General features: G+C 50.7%; 1 protein-coding gene across 1 annotated transcript in view; it reads left to right on the top strand.

The window, feature by feature from the left end:
• Positions 1-1448: 1448 nt before the first annotated feature.
• Positions 1449-19481, top strand: part of LOC134983981 (gastrula zinc finger protein XlCGF57.1-like) — a 30967-nt gene continuing 12934 nt past the window's right edge. Inside the window, exon 1 of the mRNA XM_063949636.1 lies at positions 1449-1551. The gene's annotated coding sequence lies outside the window, so the exon portion shown is untranslated. The remainder of the gene's footprint in view (positions 1552-19481) is intronic.

Below are 19481 nucleotides of genomic sequence, written 5' to 3'. Positions count from 1 at the left end.
AGAGAAGGGAGTTAGGTGGACTGGTTGCTGTTACGTTTTTAGCCAAAGTTTCTGATTTTGTCAAAAACTTTTGATGAATGTGCTGCAAGTGGTTCCTAGATGGTTAAGGTCCCTACCTCTACTTGCTATGGCTTTACACAGGGTACAGATAGCTTGACAGTTGTCCAGTTTTGGTTAGAAATAATTCTACACATAAGAGGTGGATTTTTTGGTCTTTTGCCCAGGCATGACAATGGGCTTTTTCATACCATGGATAACAACTGGTTTCACTGGTACCTGATTTACACAAAACCTATCCTCATCAACATCCTCATCATCAACATCCTGGTGCACTTCCACAGAAGCATCCTCAATATCTATGTCAGCATGTTGACGTGTGCTGCTCATCCCCACATTTGCAGAAGGTACACAAATTGTGGAAGGAGGCTCCTCTTTGAATACAGTATTGGAAAGGTAAGGCTCACACATGGCACCTATGGACAAACTTAGACTCTCCTCAGAGATTTGTGACATTTCTGAGCACACAGTTGGTTCCTGTGCCTTAACGAGTTTCATTTTTTTTGACAGTACTATGGGGGCATATCTGGCACTGTGGGTTCATATGTGGCACTGTGGGGAATATCTAGTACTGTGGGCACATAGCACTGTGGGGTCATATTTGTATCTGGCACTGTGGGGGCATATCTGGCACTGTGGGGTCATATGTGGCACTGTGGGGGCATATCTGGCACTGTGGGGGCATATCTGTATCTGGCACTGTGCGGGCATATCTGGCACTGTGGTCACATGGCACTGTGGGGACTTATCTGTATCTGGCACTGTGGGGGCATATCTAGCACTATGGGCACATGGCACTGTGGGGGCATATCTGTATCTGGCACTGTGGGGTCATATGTGGCACTGTGGGGGCATATCTGGCACTGTGGGCACATGGCACTGTGGGGGCATATCTGTATCTGGCACTGTGGGGTCATACGTGGCACTGTGGGGGCATATCTAGCACTGTGGGCACATGGCACTGTGGGGGCATATGTGTATCTGGCACTGTGGGGGCATAACAGGCACTGTGGGGCATATGTGTATCTGGTACTGTGGGGGCATATGTGTTTGAGGTTTTTACCTGTGTGTGCCAATGTGTTATTTTGTGCGAGACAGTTATTACACTCTGTACAGCAAGGCTACATCCCTTTTTTTTGTTATACCATGCCCACTTTTTGTTATGCCACGCCCCTTTTTGGGGGGGGGGGGGGGCGTGCTATTAACCCACCTAGGTAGATCACAAAAGCTTTTCAGCTTTCAAAGTAGATCACCGACTCCAAAAGTCTGGCCACCCCTGATGTACGCTCTGTTATTATCTGCTATTATCCTGAGCACAGAGCTCACAGCTGTATATGATGAGGGTGGCAATATCCTAGCATAGGAGGAGACGGGGGTGTAGCACTGACCAATCAGCATGAGGGGAGGAGGTGTGGCCACCCCCTGACTATCGGGGCAGCTGCATCTCTCTTCCTCCCGGTCACTGTACAGAGACGCCTGAGAACAGAACGTACAGTAAGTAATAACTATTCTCTGTCACTGTAGCAGGAATGTGGTGCATACAGCTGAGCGCAGCCCGCGTCACACTGTGTGCCTCATAGTCATCCTTCCTGTATAGCCGTGTGTGTGTGTGTGTGTGTGTGTGTATATATATATATATATATATATATATATATACAGCATATCAGTGCAGCCTTCCTGTATAGCTGTGTATATATATTTCCTCAATGTCAGCAGCTCTGCTATTCCCTCTAGGGGGGGAAGGGACGTCACGGCAGTGCGGGGAGGAACAGGGTAATTTTTATCTTTTAATGAGTATATTTTAGGCATGGTGCTCCACATTACAGAGCAGAGCATGTCCCAGACCTGTATGTGTGGTAATTATACAATTGCTTATACATAATGAGTGTAAATGTATATATACGTGTAATCTGCGTGCTCTGACACCAGGATGTACTCTTAGGCGTCTCAGCAGAACTAGTTACTGAGCATGAGTAACTGGTCACGTGACCCGCCGCGTATCGCTGAGCTTGAACTCCGCCAATTGCGTTGGGCATCTCAGCAATACAGGCAGCTAGTGCCCACCTAATCCTCTGCCCAAATCAGTGAGGAACGCAGGAGGGATGGCAGCACACGGCACGGAGGGGGGGCGGGGGGAGCTGAGAGGAAGTCTGTGGTTTAACTCTTACTTCCTTAAAGTCAGATAGAAAGTTTTTGTTATGTCAGGAATGAGGTTCCCAAACTCTGGGGGTTATTCAGAGATATACGCAGCCTGATCTGCGTTCATTTCTGCACATGCTGAGGGTCACCCAGCACAAGGCAAGGCCCCCTAGCATGTCCGGGGCCGCCTCCCGATGCGTCCGCAATCTAATTGCGAACGCATAGGATCTAGGGTTGACCCCTGGCTGTGCTGTCAGGTGGTCAGCTGCAAAAAAAATTCAGAGCGACTGTGTGCGACATCACGCAGCCGCCCCGAAAACGGTCCCAACACGCCCCCGTTTCGGTATGTCCCGCCCCCCCAATGCTGCCCCTCCAACGGCCACCGCTGTCAATCACACCTTACTGGATGCGGCCGCAATGTGTAAGGTCACGCACACACCGCGGTCAGTGTGCATGTGCTGACCAGATGAACGTGCCCGCTGTGTCCATCTCTGAATAACCCCCTCTGTCTTCAAGGAACCCTAACAGGCCAGGTTTTAAGGCTATCCATGGGTGAGCACGGATGGTTAAATCTGATTGATGTACTAATTAAGTCACCTGTATCCAAGTTTGGGAGCCTCTGTGTCAGAAGGAATGTGCGCTCTTTATAACAGCGCTCAATATCAGAAGTCTCCTTAGGGCGGTTCTAAAATGAAACTCCATTTTCTTCATCAGGGTCCATAGTCTCCACAGGGGTAACCTCAGAGTATGCTTGGTGGAGACCAGAATTCAGGCACCGAACGGCAATGCTTTTGAGCCTCCCAGGATGCAGTGGGTCCCCCTCGCCTCATATCCCACCCACAACTTAGGCTCTTCAGTTTTGGTTTGGTGCCAGCAGGAGCTGGTCACCGTTTAACAGTGGGGCTGCATGCTGCAGCCCAAGTTTTCATTTTTTCTCTTACGTCCTAGAGCAGGGGTGGGGAACCTCCGGCCCGCGGGCCATATACGGCCCGCGAAGCCGTTTGGTCCGGCCCACCAGCTTGTGTCAGTGAGACACGCTGCCGCTCAGTCCGACGGCAGCGTGTCTCAGCTGCCAGAACAGGAGGAGAGCGCGGCTGTCGGGTGGGAGCGGCGGCGTGTAGCACTTCAAACCAGCCGCCGATCCGTGAGCCAATCAGAGCTCGCAGACCGGCAGCCAATCAGGAGCCACAGCTGCCGATCCGCGAGCTCTGATTGGCTCTCGAACCGGCGGCTGGTTTGAAGTACTACACGCCGCCGCAGCCTGACATAGCCGCGCTCTCCTCGCCCTGACCCGACAGCCGCGCTCTCCTCCGTGTCCCACGGTAAGCAGCACGGAGGGGAGAGGGGAGGGCAACTGTATACCTGGCACTGTGGGGGCATTTGTATACCTGGCACTGTGGGGGCATTTGTATACCTGGCACTGTGGGGGCATCTGTATAACTGGCACTGTGGGGGCATCTGTATACCTGGCATTGTGAGGGGCATTTGTATACCTGGCACTGTGGGGGCATCTGTATACTTGGCACTGTGGGGGCATCTGTATACCTGGCACTGTGGGGACATCTGTATACCTGGCACTGTGGGGGCATCTGTATAACTGGCACTGTGGGGGCATTTGTATACCTGGCATTGTGGGGGCATCTGTATACCTGACACTGTGGGGGCATCTGTATACCTGGCACTGTGGGGACATCTGTATACCTGGCACTGTGGGGGCATCTGTATAACTGGCACTGTGGGGGCATTTGTATACCTGGCATTGTGGGGGCATCTGTATAACTGGCATTGTGAGGGGCATTTGTATACCTGGCACTATGGGGGCATCTGTATAACTGGCACTGTGAGGGGCATTTGTATACCTGGCACTGTGGGGGCATCTATATATCTGGCACTGTGGGGACATCTGTATACCTGGCACTGTGGGGACATCTGTATAACTGGCACTGTGAGGGGCATCTGTATACCTGGCACTGTGGGGGCATCTGTATACCTGGCACTGTGGGGACATCTATATACCTGGCATTGTGGGGAAATCTGTATACCTGGCACTGTGGGGACATCTGTATACCTGTCACTGTGGGGGCATCTGTATAACTGGCACTGTGAGGGGCATCTGTATACCTAGCACTGTGGGGGCATCTGTATACCTGGCACTGTGGGGGGCATTTGTATACCTGGCACTGTGGGGGGCATTTGTATACCTGGCACTGTGGGGGCATCTGTATACCTGGCACTGTGGGGACATCTGTATACCTGGCACTGTGAGGGGCATTTGTATACCTGTCACTGTGGGGGCATCTGTATACCTGGCACTGTGGGGGGCATTTGTATACCTGGCACTGTGGGGGGCATTTGTATACCTGGCACTGTGGGGGGCATTTGTATACCTGGCACTTTGGGTGCATCTGTATAACTGTCACTGTGAGGGGCATTTGTATACCTGGCACTGTGAGGGGCATTTGTATACCTGTTACTGTGAGGGGCATTTGTATACCTGTCACTGTGAGGGGCATTTGTATACCTGTCACTGTGAGGGGCATTTGTATACCTGGCACTGTGGGGGCATTTGTATACCTGGCACTGTGGGGGCATTTGTATACTTGGCACTGTGGGGGCAATTGTGGATCTGGCACCGCACTATTGGGGGCATATGTGTATCACGTCCCATTTTAACTGGCCACACCCGTTTTTTTTGGCGCGTGCGCACCTACGGCGCGCACACACAGTACCTCAAGGGGCAGACCTACTGGGGGGCAGGGTAATTTTTTAAGTTGAGAATTTTTGTATGGCCCCCGAAGGATTTTATAAATATCCAAATGGCCCTCGGTAGAAAAAGGTTCCCCACCCCTGTCCTAGAGGATGCTGGGGACTCCGTAAGGACCATGGGGATAGACGGGCTCCGCAGGAGACATGGGCACTATAAAGAACTTTTAGAATGGGTGTGCACTGGATCCTCCCTCTATGCCCCTCCTCCAGACCTCAGTTAGATTCTGTGCCCAGAGGAGACTGGGTGCATTACATGGAGCTCTCCTGAGTTTTCCTGAAAAGAAAGTATTTTGTTAGGTTTTTTATTTTCAGGGAGTCTGCTGGCAACAGGCTCCCTGCATCGTGGGACTGAGGGGAGAGAAGCAGACCTACTTAAATGATAGGCTCTGCTTCTTAGGCTACTGGACACCATTAGCTCCAGAGGGAGTCGGAACGCAGGTCTCACCCTCGCCGTTCGTCCCGGAGCCGCGCCGCCGTCCTCCTCACAGAGTCGGAAGATAGAAGCCGGTGAGTATAAGAAGAAAAGAAGACTTCAAGGCGGCGGAAGACTTCAGATCTTCCCTGAGGTAAGCGCGCCATTGCTCCCACACACTACACACACTAGCAGGCACTGATGGGTGCAGTGCGCAGGGGGGGTGCCCTGGGCAGCAATATAAACCTCTAATCTGGCATTGATGAGTATATGGGCTGCGGAGGCAGTAATTATAAAAATCCCCCGCCAGTTTAAACAATTGAGCGGGACCGAAGCCAGCCGCTGGAGGGGGCGGAGCTTGGTCCCTCAGCACTAACCAGCGCCATTTTCTCCACAGAGCACTGCAGAGAAGCTGGCTCCCCGGACTCTCCCTGCTGAACACGGTGACAGAGGGCTGAAAAGAGGGGGGGGGGGGGCACTTGTAGGGCGCAGTGAGTGTATTACACTGTAATTATATATGTAAAAGCGCTATATTATCTGGGAAATTGTTTACAGTGTCAGTTGGCGCTGGGTGTGTGCTGGCATACTCTCTCTCTGTCTCTCCAAAGGGCCTTGTTGGGGAACTGTCTCCTTATAGATATATCCCTGTGTGTGTGGGGGTGTCGGTACGAGTGTGTCGGCATGTCTGTAGCGGAAGGCTCATCTAAGGAGGAGGTGGAGCAGATGATTGTGGTGTCTCCGTCGGCAACGCCGACTCATGATTGATTGGACATGTGGAATGTTTTAAATGCAAATATGACCTTATTACATAAGAGAATGGACAAAGCAGAGTCCGGGGAAAACGCAGGGAGTCAATCCATGGCTTTGACTGTGTCACAGGGCCCTTCAGGGTCTCAAAAATGTCCCCTATCCCAAACAGCAGACACTGATACCGACACGTAGAAAGCAGATCCACATATTTCTATCCATCTTATCTATTCATCCCTAAACCTGTACTTGAAAAAGTTCAAATTCAAGATGGAATCGCTTCGGGCTGTGATATCCAGTCTGGAAGGGGGGGATGCATACCTTCATGTCCCCATATATCCTCCTCATCAGGAGACCTGAGATTCGCTGTACAGGACTGTCATTACCAGTTTCAGACGTTGCCGTTTGGGCTTTCCACGGCACCGAGGATTTTCACCAAGGTGATGGCGGAGATGATGGTGCTCCTGCGCAGGCAGGGAGTCACAATTATCCCATACTTGGACGATCTCCTGATAAAGGCGAGATCGAGAGATCAATTGCTGAAGTGCGTGTCGCTCTCCCTGAGAGTGCTACAACAGCATGGTTGGATTCTCAATCTGCCAAAGTCACAATTGGTTCCAACGACTCGACTATCATTCGTAGCCATGATTCTGGACACAGAATAGAAGAGGGTTTTTCTTCCAATGGAAAAAGCCCAGGACCTCCAGAACATGGTCAGAGACCTGCTAAAACCAAAAAGAGTGTCTGTTCATCAATGCACTCGAGTTCTGGGGAAAATGGTTGCAGCCTACGAGGCCATCCCCTTCGGCAGGTTCCATGCTAGGACATTTCAGTGGTACCTTCTGGACAAGTGGTCCGGGTCCCATCTACAAATACATCAGAAGATAAACCTGTCCCCCAGGGCCAGGGTGTCTCTCCTTTGGTGGCTGCAGAGTGCTCACCTTCTAGAGGGTCGCAGGTTCGGCATTCAGGACTGGGTTCTGTTAACCACGGACGCGAGCCTCCGAGGATGGGGAGCAATCACACAAGGAAGAAATTTTCAGAGACTATGGTCAAGCCGCTAGGCTTGTCTACACATCAACGTGCTGGAATTGAGGGCCATATACAACGGCCTATGACAAGCGGAGAATCTTCTTCGCGACCTACCGGTGCTGATTCAATCAGACAACGTCACAGCCGTGGCTCATGTTAACCGCTAAGGCGGGACAAGGAGCAGAGTGGCAATGGCGGAAGCCACCAGGATTCTTCGCTGTGCGGAAAATCACGTAAGCGTTCTATCAGCGGTCTTTATTCCGGGAGTGGACAACTGGGAAGCAGACTTCCTCAGCAGACACGATTTCCATCCAGGAGAGTGGGGACTTCATCAAGAAGTCTTTGCAGAGATAACAAGTCATTGGGGACTTCCTCAAATAGACATGATGGCGTCACGCCTCAACAAGAAGCTTCAGAGGTATTGTGCCAGGTCAAGGGACCCTCAGGCAGTAGCGGTAGACGCCCTGGTGACACCTTGGGTGTTTCAGTCAGTCTATGTGTTCCCTCCTCTGCCTCTCATCTCAAAAATATTGAGAATCATAAGACGAAAAAGAGTGCAGACAATACTCATTGTTCCAGATTGCCCTCGAAGGGCCTGGTATTTAGATCTTCAGGAAATGCTCACAGAAGATCCGTGGCCTCTTCCTCTCAGGGAGGACCTGTTGCAGCAGGGGCCCTGCGTGTTCCAAGACTTACCGCGGTAACGTTTGACGGCATGACGGTTGAACACCGAATCCTAGCTGGGTAAGGTATTCCGGAGGAAGTCATCCCTACTCTGATAAAAGCTAGGAAGGAGGTGACGGCGAAACATTATCACCGTCTCTGGAGGAAGTATGTATCTTGGTGTGAAGCCAAGAATGCTCCTACGGAAGATTTCCATCTGGGCCATTTTCTCCACTTTCTACAGACAGGAGTGGATATGGGTCTGAAGTTAGGCTTCATTAAGGTACAGATTTCGTCCCTATATATATTCTTTCAGAAGGAATTGGCTTCTCTCCCAGAAATCCAGACTTTTGTGAAGGGAGTGCTGCACATCCAGCCTCCTTTTGTGCCCCCAGTGGCACCATGGGACCTTAACATGGTGTTAAGGTTCCTAAAATCCCACTGGTTTGAACCTCTTCAAACTGTTGAATAAAAATGTCTCACTTGGAAGGTGGTCATGTTATTGGCCTTGGCATCTGCAAGGCGGGTGTCCAAATTGGTGACATTGTCTCACAAGAGACCCTATTTGATTTTTCATGTGGATAGAGCAGAGTTGAGGACTCGTCCTCAATTTTTGCCTAAGGTGGTTTCTTCATTTCATATGAACCACCCTATTGTGGTGCCTGTGGCTACGGCTAACTTGGAGGACTCCAAGTCCCTGGATGTAGTCAGGACCTTAAAAATGTATGTAGCCAGGACGGCTAGGGTTAGGAAAACAGAGGCTCTGTTTGTCCTGTATGCAGACAACAAGGTTGGCGCTCATGCTTCTAAGCAGACTATTGCTCGCTGGATCTGTACCACGATTCAGCAGGCTCATTCTATGGCTGGATTGCTGTTACCAAATTCGGTAAAGGCCCATTCCACTAGGAAGGTGGACTCTTCTTGGGCGGCTGCCCGAGGCGTCTCGGCATTACAGCTTTGCCGAGCAGCTACTTGGTCGGGTTCAAATCCTTTTGCAAAATTCTACAAGTTTGATACCCTGGCTGATGAGGACCTCGCGTTTGCTCAATCGATGCTGCAGAGTCATCCGCACTCTCCCGCCCGGTTTGGAGCTGTGGTATAAACCCCATGGTCCTTACGGAGTCCCCAGCATCTTCTAGGACGTAAGAGAAAATAAGATTTTAAACCTACCGGTAAATCTTTTTCTCCTAGTCCGTAGAGGATGCTGGGCGCCCGTCTAGTGCGGACTAAATCTGCAAGACTTGTATATAGTTGTTGCTTACATAAGGGTTATGTTACAGTTGAGATCGGTCTTTGACTGATACTGTTTTTGTTCATACTGTTAACTGGCTGCGTATATTCCAGGTTATACGGTGTGGTTGGTGTGGGCTGGTATGAATCTTGCCCTTAGATTAACAAAATCCTTTCCTCATATTGTCCATCTCCTCGGGGCACAGTTTCTCTAACTGAGGTCTGGAGGAGGGGCATAGAGGGAGGAGCCAGTGCACACCCATACTAAAAGTTCTTTATAGTGCCCATGTCCAGAGGCGTAACTAGGGTTTTTGGAGCCCAGGGCAAGATCAATAATGGCGCCCCCCCCCCCCCCCCCCAAAAAAAAAAAAAAAAATTTCTAATAAAAAGAATAAATTAATAAAATGATAATAATAAAAAAAAAAAATACAAAAGGAAAGTATGTGCAGACGCCACCGGTGTCACTGCATATAAAGATGTCAGGGTGTGTATGTATGTGTATGTAGGTGCAGTGGTCGAAGTAGAATTTTGAAGGTGGAATGAAAGAGTTTAGATAGAAATTATGCGCGCGCCGAAGGCGTGCGCGCTACGGAAAAGGGTCGCGGTCACTCAAAAGGGGCGTGTCCTTCAGTGTATTAGGACCCCTTATACTATCTAGTACTGGTGCCCCTTTCACATTATAGCACACGGTATGAGCCGAAATTCACATTATAGCACACAGTATGAGCCGAAATTCACATTGCCCCACACGACATGAGCTGAAATTCACATTATGGCACACAGTATGAGCCGAAATTCACATTACCCCACATGGTATGAGCCAAAATTCACATTACTCCACATGGTATGAGCCAAAATTCACATTACCCCACATGGTATGAGCCGAAATTCACATTACAGCACACGGTATGAGACGTAATTCACATTACAGCACACGGAATGAGCCAAAATTCACATTACCCCACATAGTATGAGCCGAAATTCACATTATAGCACACGGTATGAGCCAAAATTCACGTTACAGCACATGATATGAGCCAAAATTCCCATTATAGAGTTAGGGGATCCTACCCCCAGAATTAACATGGCCTGTGGGGCACTATGATGAGGGAGCCCACCCCCTTAATAGACTAATTGCAGAGTTTAGCAGCGGAAGGGCTGCAGCGGTTTCTCACCCCAAGCTGCGGCGCTTCTGCCACCTCTGACACTCCACATCTTCGGCACCACCCGGGATGCAGAGCACCGCACCGGGTATGCACCCTTTTCAGTGTGGTCTGCTGCGCTCTGAAGGGGTTCTTGTTTCATGCTGCAGGATTCCGATGTGCACCTTCCTCCCCGCTGTTACTGTCACGGTAAGCATTAGTATCGTTTACCGCAGAGGCCATTTTCTGAGGCATATGTGTTAAACCTCAGGAACTGAGATGCCCTTCTCACCATACAGCTGTGTGGCCGAGCCGGGCGGGGGGACAGCCAGCAGCAGCATGCCGGATATCAGCAGCAGAGGGTGCGGGCTGTACATACTTGAGGCAGCTGGATATTCAACAGTGCTGAAAGCCTCCGGAGCCCGCACCCCCGGAGCTGCAGTACACCGGCAGAGGACACCCATCCTCCGAACCCTGCGTAGCCCAAAGCCGGACATCAGCAGCATGTTGAACGCGGAAGCAGAAGCTGCTTATTGCCGGTCAACGTGCTGCTGATCTCCGGCTTTGGGCTCCGCACGTGCATTACAGCCCCCACCCTCGGCTGCTGATATCCGGCATACTGCCCCTGCTGCTGGCTTTCCACCCGCCCGGCTCGCCCACCCAGCTGGATGGTGAGTGAGAAGGGCATCTCAGTGCCCGTGGTTTAATACATATCTCTCTTCGGTAAATGGCCATTAGTACATCCCACACACACTGATTACACACACACAGACTGGCCACCCCCAAATCCTACACACACCCACTCAGACTACACACACACACATTCTCATACTTTCCTCTCCCCCACACACACACACTGGACTGCAAAAATTTACACACACTGACACTGTTCCACACACACACAATTAACACACACTCACACTGTCCCACACACACAATTAACACACACGCACACTGTCCCACACACACAATTAACACACACGCACACTGTCCCACACACCAGTGGCGTGCGGTGAGGCACTACAGCATAATGTCTGCCGAATCCTGCCAATGAGCCCTACCGCCACCGAGCCAATGCCCGCCACTGCCTCTGAGCCGATGCCCACTGCCACCACCAATGGCTTACAAACTGGCCCACCATCAACTGACCCAGCCCTCCGCCACTAATTTGCAACTCAGTCCAAAGCCGCCAATGCCCGCTGCATGCTTGCTCATCATACTTGTGATATATTGTACAATTTTATAGAAAAAAATAATAATTAGTGTTTGGGACTGGGAGGAGGACATGAATGCAATTTTGTTGTCCAGGGCTTCCATTAACTTAATGGAGAAGGGTCTGAATGGGTTAAAAATGTCCAAAAAAAACTGCGTGAGGTCCCCCCTCCTAAGTATAACCAGCCTCGGGCTCTTTGAGCCGGTCCTGGTTGTTTAAATACTGGGAAAAAATTGGACAGGGGTTCCCCGTATTTAGACAACCAGCATCGGGCTCTTAGTCCGGTCCTGGTCCCAAAAATACGGGGGACAAAAGATGTAGGGGTCCCCCATATTTTTGAAACCAGCACCGGGCTCCACTAGCCAGGGACATAATGCCACAGCCGGGGGACAGATTTATGTAGGTCCCTGCGGCCGTGGCATTACCCCCCCAACTAGTCACCACTGGCCGGGGTTCCATGGAGGAGTGGGGACCCCTTAAATCAAGGGGTCACCCCCCCTCCAGGCACCCAAGGGCCAGGGGTGAAGCCCGAGGCTGTCCCCCCCATCCGTGGGCTGTGGATGGGAGGCTGATAGCCATGTAAGTAAAAAAGAATATTGTTTTTTGTTGTGGAACTACAAGGCCCAGAAAGCCTCCCCTGCTTGCTGGTACTTGGAGAACCTCAAGTACCAACATGCAGGGAAATAACGGGCCCGCCGGTACCTGTAGTTCTACAACAGAAAAAATACCCAAATAAAAACACAACTCACACTCCGTGACAGTAAAAATTTATTAAAACACACTGACACACTCACACATACTTACCTATATCCCACGCCGGTCACGTCCACTTGTCCAGTAGAATCCAATAGGGGAATCTGTAAAAATGAGAGACAGATTACTTACCTACATCCCACGCCGGTCATGTCCACTTGTCCAGTAGAATCCAATAGGGGTACCTGTAAAAATGAGAGACAGATTACTTACCTACATCCCATGCCGGTCACGTCCACTTCTCAGTAGAATCCAATAGGGGTACCTGTAAAAATGAGAGACAGATTACTTACCTACATCCCACGCCGGTCACGTCCACTTGTCAGTAGAATCCAATAGGGGTACCTGTAAAAATGAGAGACAGATTACTTACCTACATCCCACGCCAGTCACGTCCACTTGTCAGTAGAATCCAATAGGGGTACCTGTAAAAATGAGAGAGAGATTACTTACCTACATCCCACGCCGGTCACGTCCACTTGTCAGTAGAATCCAATAGGGGTACCTGTAAAAATGAGAGACAGATTACTTACCTACATCCCACGCTGGTCACGTCCACTTGTCCAGTAGAATCCAATAGGGGTACCTGTAAAAATGAGAGACAGATTACTTACCTACATCCCACGCCGGTCACGTCCACTTGTCCAGTAGAATCCAATTAGGGGTACCTATAAAAATGAGAGACAGATTACTTACCTACATCCCACGCCGGTCACGTCCACTTGTCCAGTAGAATCCAATAGGGGCACCTGTAAAAATGAAAATGATACTTACAAACTTCAATCCACAGGAGGAGAGAGAGAGAGAGAGAGAGGGGGGGGGGGAGACCGGCACACACTGCAGGGCCACGACGGGAGGACGGAGCCGGCGGAGCAGGGGGAGAGCCGCACAACACCGCTCCTGTCAGCAGCAGCGGAGGAGGACGGGGGCGCACACTGCAGACACCAATCACCGCCGGGACAATTAACACACGCACACTGTCCCACACACGCACACACACAATTAACACACACACACACGCACACTGTCTCACACACACACTGTCTCACACACACACACACACTGTCCCACACACACAATTAACACACACGCACACTGTCCCACACACACAATTAACACACACGCACACTGTCCCACACACACACACAATTAACACACACGCACACTGTCCCACACACACACACACACACACAATTAACACACACGCACACTGTCCCACACACACAATTAACACACACGCACACTGTCCCACACACACAATTAACACACACGCCCACTGTCACACACACAATTAACACATACGCACACTGTCACACACACAATTAACACACACGCACACTGTCACACACACTATTAACACACACGCACACTGTCCCACACACACACACAATTAACACACACGCACTGTCCCACACACACAATTAACACACGCACACTGTCACACACACAATTAACACACACACACACTGTCACACACACAATTAACACACACGCACACTGTCACACACACACATACAATTAACACACACGCACGCACACTGTCCCACACACACACAATTAACACACACACACTGTCCCACACACGCACAATTAACACACTCACACAATTAACACACTCACACTGTCCCACACACGCACAATTAACACACTCACACAATTAACACACTCACACTGTCCCACACACACACAATTAACACACTCACACAATTAACACACACTCACACACACACACTGTCCCGCAACCCCCTCTCCCGACAGAAAAAAAACTAAAGTCCACTCCGCTCACCTGGCTGTTAAACCCGCTCGGCGCTCACTGAAGCCGCGCAGGCGCGCGCGCGTACCGTCGCGGTCGCGCGCGATCGCGCACAATACAATGTGACTGTGTAGGGAGAGGGAGGAGGGGGGGGGGGAGATGAGCGGAGGCTCCTGGCTGCCGCTGCCTGGGAAGACAGGGAGAGCGCCGCAGGTAGCGTCGGCGGAATCCCTGTTGCATGGGGTGAGCGGGCCGTGCCGGTGGCGCCCCCTCTGTTGGGGCTTCCACAGCGCCCAGGGCACGTGCCCTGCTCGCCCCGTGCTAGATACGCCTCTGCCCATGTCTCCTGCGGAGCCCGTCTATAACCCATGGTCCTTACGGAGTCCCCAGCATCCTCTACGGACTAGGAGAAAAAGATTTACCGGTAGGTTTAAAATCTTATTTTTACCTCTATTTTTACTTTTAACAATGAGCAAGCAGCACTAGGCAGTCCATTGGATGCCTGAGCTGCTGCTCCATCACCCCCAGTAGATTTTGGTGGAACCCGACAGCCTTCTACTAGCAGGGACACACAGGGGCACCCCAGACTTCAAACTGGACTCATCGGGACTCATCACTCAGGGAAGGCAGGTTCCTGCTTGAGGGACCTGCGATCGCAGCAGTCCATGGAGACGGCCAGCGGTGTTGACCTTGACCAAGACCATGGCGTGACCTTGGGCTTCACTAGACCACCAGGGCTTAATTTTACTGGTGCTGAGAGACACTTTCATAAGGCCAGGGAACCAATGATGGATGTCAGCAAGGGGAGACAGCACTTCCTCAGCGGCCCCGAGACCAGGGCGCCATTGCACTGAGGTCTTCCCACCCTGGGCTGCTCACCCTCCTTCCTCACAGAGAAGCTCTGCAGGTCTACAGGAACGCTGGGTTTGGTCTCATTGTATACCTCTCTTTGGAGTCAAGTTATACACAGCGCTGCATCCTGCCAGCTCTAATAGCTGGATAGTTGATATCAGTGCCCACTGCAGTTCAATTGTATTTTCTGCATTGTATGTGACTTTTGCCATACCTCCCAACTGTCCTGATTTTCGCGGGACAGTCCCATTTTTTTGGGACTGTCCCGCTGTCCCACCCACGGTCAGCAGTGTCCTGCAGTGGGGGGCAGTTGGGAGGCTCCTGCACTCGCTGCCCTGCTTAGCAGGGCAGCGGTGAACAGACGCTGTGCGTATGCGCACATAGCATCTATTCACGGAGACAGAGGGACTGGGGACATGCCAGTAGCTCACTTAGCACTGGCCATGACCCCATAGTGACGAGAAACGGGGGCCGTGGCTGGCGATCGCGGCATTACCTCAAAGACAAGCCCCTTTTTCCGAAGTCACGTCTCCTTTTCTAAAGCCACTCCCCTTTTTCAGACGGCTTCGCTGAGCAGTGGTCCCTCTTTCTAAGATGTTAAGGTTGGGTGGTATGCTTATGCTAGTTCTGCTGTCTATGCTTTTCTCCCCCTATGGGTCTACCACAGCCATTACAGCCTGTTTATCAGCCTATTACAGTCCCACCTGTCCCTCCTCCCTCGGTGGCCATGTTTTCTAACTCTTTACAGAGTCTGGCGGCTTCATCTGCTGCATTTCATAACATATTACAGGGCCAGGTAACACTACCTACACCTAATGCTGCTAAGCACGTTGTGCCCTCCTCACAGTCTATGCCACTCTCAGCTTCTGAGGAATCATCTGCTGCAGCAGATCAGGCAGAGGTCTTTGATACAGACTCCCCCTCGGGGGAAGACGAGGAGCAGTCCAAATTTAATGTGGCTGCTTTAGTTAGGGCGGTTAAATTGTCACTTCAGCTGGAGGATACTAAATCAGCCCCAAAATGTAAAGATCCTCTGTGCAAACACCAGAAAGTGGTTGTGGCTGAGTTTCCACACTCTGACCATTTCTCTGATGCTATGAATGAGGCATGGAAAACTCCTAGCAAGAAGTTTACTTATCATAAATGGCTACACTACTTTTATCCGTTACCAATGGCTGATTGTACAAAATGGGAAAATCCACCTACTGTGGATTCTCATGTGACGTTTCATGAAAAAAGTTCCATTCTTCCTCCCTTAGGGACATTCCTGATAAGCAATTGGACACGTATCTCAAATCTTTATAATCACTTACAGCTGCCACAGCCAGACCTGCCACGGCTACGGCCTGAGTGGCTAAAGCCATTGAAGACTGGGATGAAGCCCTTGAAAACAGTTTTCCTTTTGGAGGCGACCAAGGAACACCTGTCATTAATTGTCAGCATGTAGTAGCATGCCGCATTGTTTGGCTTTGTTCTTGGAAGCCGGTCTCTGATGCTAAGAAAGCCCTGGAAGCACTTCCATACAATTTCTTTTTGTACCAGAATTGGACAAGATTGTTAATAACCTGGCAACTTCTAAAACAGCTCGCCTCTACGCAGCCTCAGACTTTGTCCTTTCGCCCTCAGGGCAAGGACAGAGGTCAGACCTGTGTAATTTAAGTTTGTCAATCATCCTTGATGCCCTGCTTTGTCTAAGGGGTCTATGTACTAAGCTTTGGAGAGAAAGTACCAGCCAATCAGCTCCTATCATTTTTCAAACTCAGCCTGTAACATGGCAGTACTTTGGGCCTAATTCAGACCTGGTCGCACGCAGGCTATTTTTTACACTGCTGCGATCATGTGGTCGCCACCTACAGGGGGAGGGGGGGTAATGGCTTTGCAGGGGTGCGTTCGCTTGTGCAGAGAGCTGCACAAACAAAAAGTTTGTGCAGTCTCTGCGCAGCTCAAGACTTACTCACCCGCTGTGATGATCCTTGCTGTAGCTGACGCCAAGAACCCTTTCCTGGAAACGGCCGGCCACGCCTGCGTTTTCGTCAACACTCCCAGAAAACGGTGACTTGACATCCCAGACGGCCTCTTGCCGTCAATCTTCTTGCGTTCGCCGCTGTGATTGGCTTTCTTCATCATTTTCATCGCTGCCCGGCGACGCGCCTGCGCATTGCGGCCCGTGTGCAGCGTGTGATCGGGTCTGAATGTCCCCCTTTATCTCCGTCTACTCTATCTCTCTCCAAGGCTTAGTACATAGACCCCAGAGTCTGCTTTGTCATAATATTTTTTCTGGAACTTTTTCAATATATGAGCAGATGATCGTGGGAAAATATTGGGCCCGATTCATGTTTGTATGGAACTGCAGAGCAGGAAGGAAGCGTCTGTGCAATTCCGTCTGCAGGGGATAGACACCTCATGTTAGCATTAGAAAGGATCCAAGTGCTGCCCCTGAGGACATAGCCTCGGATCACCATCATGACCATCTGTTACAGGCACCAGTCAGCCAGCATAAGCTCATGCACAGAACAGGTTGTTCGCCTGCACAGACCCCCAAACATCGTATTTGTACTCAAACCATCGGGTCCGCGTGCCGGGCCCCGCCCTCTCCCCCAACACACATGCAAAAGTATCACACGGCGGCAATGCTTTGGCCTGTTTAGGGTAGCCCTCTACCCACGCAGCCTAGCTGCGAAGGCAAGCGGCTACCCATGTTTCGAGTCGCAGCGGCTGCGTGTGACATCACGCAGCTGCCGCGGCCAGCCCCGCAGACAATCTGGACACGCCTGTGTTGCCCTGACCCCGGCCAAAACGCAGCCGTAACGCACCTTTAACGCTGGGCGTGATGCCTCCTCCCCCTGTCAATTTGGCAGAGGCGTTCGCGCAAGTGAGATGCTTTAGCACACAGCATGCAAGGTTACATAGCAAGGTTAGAACTGACAGCAGATCCAAAGGGATCCTTACCATCGATGCTATGCTGAGGGAAGGATATACACTATATGGACAAAAGTATTCGGACACCTGACATTATGCTTCACACTGTAATGCCCATGACACATTATGCCACACATCGTAATGCCCCTGATACACTATGCCCTACAGCAAGGATGGGGAACCTTCGGCCCTCCAGCTGTTGCTCATCCCAACATGCCCTGCAACAGTTTTAGCATGGCCAAATAGCTAAACTTTATGCTGGTAATTGTAGCTCAAAACCTGGAGGGCCGAAGAATCCCCATCCCTGCTCTACAGTAAGGCTTTTAATTACTTTTAAATTACCTGCCCTCTGCTCATTGCCAGTGGTTTCATGCTCTGGGTGTCATGCTCATGGCAAGGGGTTTCATGCTCTGGGTGTCATGCTCATTGCCAGGGGTGTAATGCTCATTGTCAGTGGTTTCATGCTCTGGGTGTCATGCTCATTGCCAGGGGTGTAATGCTCATTGCCAGTGGTTTCATGCTCTGGGTGTCATGCTCATTGCCAGTGGTTTCATGCTCTGGGTCTCATGCTTGTTGCCAAGGGTTTCATGCTCTGGGTGTCATGCTTGTTGCCAGGGGTTTCATGCTCTGGGTGTCTTGCTTGTTGCCAAGGATTTCATGCTCTTGGTTTTATGCTCGTCGCCAGGGGTTTAATGCTCTGGGTGTCATGCTCGTTGCCATGCTGTTGGTGTCATGCTCATTGTAAGGGGTTTCATGCTCTGGGTGTCATGCTCGTTGCCAGGGGTTTCATGCTGTTGGTGTCATGCTCATTGTAAGGGGCTTCATGCTCTGGGTGTCATGCTCATTGCCAGGCGTTTCATGCTCTGGGTGTCTTGTGCCAAGGGTTTTATGCTCTGGGTGTCATGCTCGTTGCCAGGGGTTTCATGCTCTGGGTGTCTTGTGCCAAGGGTTTTATGCGCTGGGGGTCATGCTCGTTGCCAGGGGTTTCATGCTCTGGGTCTCATGCTGGTGGCCAGGGGCGTAATGCTCATTGTAAAGGGTGTAAGTGTTCACGCCACCAATGCTGAGCACTTCCGGGTAACACTGCAGCGCTGTGCAGGGACAGGGGAGTCAGATGCTAAAGGTCAAGTATGAACTCTAGCATCTGTTTCCTCCAAGGCTGCGGCCATTATCAGAGGGACATTAGCAGATTTACATGTGGACAGCTAGTCCACATGGGAATTCACTGCGCCCCTCAAGCCTGGCACCTCCAAGACCTTGCAGATGCTGTAGTTCCACCAGTGGTTCCCAGAGTGATGTAACATGTGCAGAGAGATTTAGATTTGGGTGGGTTATATTGTTTCTGTGCAGGGTAAATACTATCCGCTTCTGCATGTAGCCCACAAATGTTAGACCGCTTTATTTTTACACTGCAATGTAGATTTGATTGGACACACCCCGCCCAAATATAACTATCTCTGCACATGTTACATCTGCCCCACCTGCAGCACAGCATGGTTTTGCCCAGTTGCTTTTTTTCTCTTTTAGCTTAATGTACAAACATGAATCAGGCAATGTGACACTTCCAGATCTAAGTTTATGAGGCGCCAGTTGGCTTTGATTTGGGGTACAGAGTGGTGACTTCCCTCAGTGACTGTAGCTTATATTGTACTTTATTACACTAGCCCAGAAACCATTAAGCCACGGTGATTTTAGTCTTTATTTTGTATTCCAGGGTTATTTTCCAGGTAGTTCACCCCAGACTCAGTGGAGCCATTTTGTGTAGAGGGCTGGTTATTATAATGTTACTAGTCATCAGCCCGT

This window comes from Pseudophryne corroboree (genome assembly GCF_028390025.1).
Source record: "Pseudophryne corroboree isolate aPseCor3 chromosome 3 unlocalized genomic scaffold, aPseCor3.hap2 SUPER_3_unloc_3, whole genome shotgun sequence".
In the NCBI taxonomy this organism is placed as follows: domain Eukaryota; kingdom Metazoa; phylum Chordata; class Amphibia; order Anura; family Myobatrachidae; genus Pseudophryne; species Pseudophryne corroboree.
This window is presented reverse-complemented; position numbering and strand designations above follow the sequence as displayed.